Genomic DNA, 1,726 nt, shown 5'->3' on the forward strand with positions numbered 1-1,726 from the left:
TTTCAAGCACAGCTGACATCAATATCACTGGACGGTGTTATTTTATTCTTCTTTATTAGGTGTCCCACGTTGGGCTAACTTTACTCTCTTTTCTTCTACATGTTCTAACGAACTTTATATTTCAATTTACAAATTCTAATCATAACAACGCAGAGGTCAATCCAACAGTCCATTGCAAAGGAAATCGGTTATAAATCTTAACAAAGTCAAACAAATTGCCAACTTCATCACTTGAGTAGATTCTCAGATACAAATTACAGTCAAAATTTGTCTTATCACGTAGCGTGTGGAACCATCCTCGATGACTACAACTTACAATAACTGCATAGAGTAGAAAACAAAAAAGCAGACTTTAGTATTTTCTTAATGATAAACGTTGGTGAAAACATTTTATCAACTAGTTCAAAAAACGGAAACGGAAACCGCACTCTGGATATAACCGTAAGGTAGCTTTGAAGTGGCGGTTTCTCACCAAAAATATTTAGATTAAAACCAAATTCCGGTTCATTATTAAGATGCTGTCTCGACTGTTATGTTAAGTTGTTGCAGTGTCGAGTTGCAAGCGGCCGACACCCGTCAGTCCGTCACATGGCGGCCGACAACTGACAGCCGACAGCCGACAAAACACACAAACACAACATTAGCACATTATTAAGTAGCAAACTTGGAAGCGACAACCTTCTCCGTTACTCGAAACATTTGTGAGGAAGTGATGTTTGTTCTGTCACCTCGGGATGAGCCTCGGCTGGCGAATGAGAACAATCGGTACGCGATTTAAAACTTTGTCTTCTAGATGACAAAGTATAAAGTGGTCGAACATAAGAGGTCGGTGTCGAGTGTCAAGGCGCCGCGCCTCGGCCGCGCCCGAGCGAGGCGGCGCTACGTTTTTATTAACATGTGTTTGTATTTCCAATTAGTCGAGCTGTCGGCGACGCGGCACCAACACTTTGATAGACTGCTAACTAATTTCGCTCGTTGAGGACAAACGATCGAAACTCATAATTATTAACTCAGCGAGAAGTACTAGTGGATGGCTTCTCGTCGTTTATGACTTGTTAAAATGTATTGCAGCTGTAAATTCTCAAGGTGAGGCGTGGGTATGTAGTTCACACTGGTTCACCTTTTAAAATATCAATCGAATCCTTCACGTTATTATATGACAGTAGTAGCGTAATGCTGGTGTGGTTGCGGTCAAGTTGCAACTAATTGTGTGTGTCGGGTAGCGCCGGGCGCCAGTGACACCCGCCGCTTCCCACACCCGCGCCCTCTTGCCCGCCTGTCCGCCGGCCCGCCTGCCCGCCCCGTGTGGAGAGCACACTTGCCCAACACAAATCAATTAGACATTTAAGACGTTTTTAACACAACATCCACTTCACTGGAGTGTCTCGTCTTATCAATTAACGCCAATTATATTCTGATCTTGTATCATTTATCAAAACAATTTTGAAGAAAAAATACAAACTACTAATTGACATTGGTGACATTTTGTATATTGAATTTTCAATTATAGTATAATAAAATCAATTTTTGCATACATACGTTACTTTAATAGAAATAATAAAGCGTAACATTAATTATAAATGCGATCATCAACTCTGGAAGAGCCAGCGTCATCTCACTGTCAGCGTGGGATTTGCTGGCATGTGTCGTCTCTGCTAACATCACTGAATCAGCATCAACAAACAAACAGTACTACAGATAACAATAAACAAATATCAAAAGCAGC

The sequence above is a fragment of the Papilio polytes genome, unplaced genomic scaffold (assembly GCF_000836215.1).
Source record: "Papilio polytes unplaced genomic scaffold, Ppol_1.0 DF824035.1, whole genome shotgun sequence".
NCBI classification, from domain to species: domain Eukaryota; kingdom Metazoa; phylum Arthropoda; class Insecta; order Lepidoptera; family Papilionidae; genus Papilio; species Papilio polytes.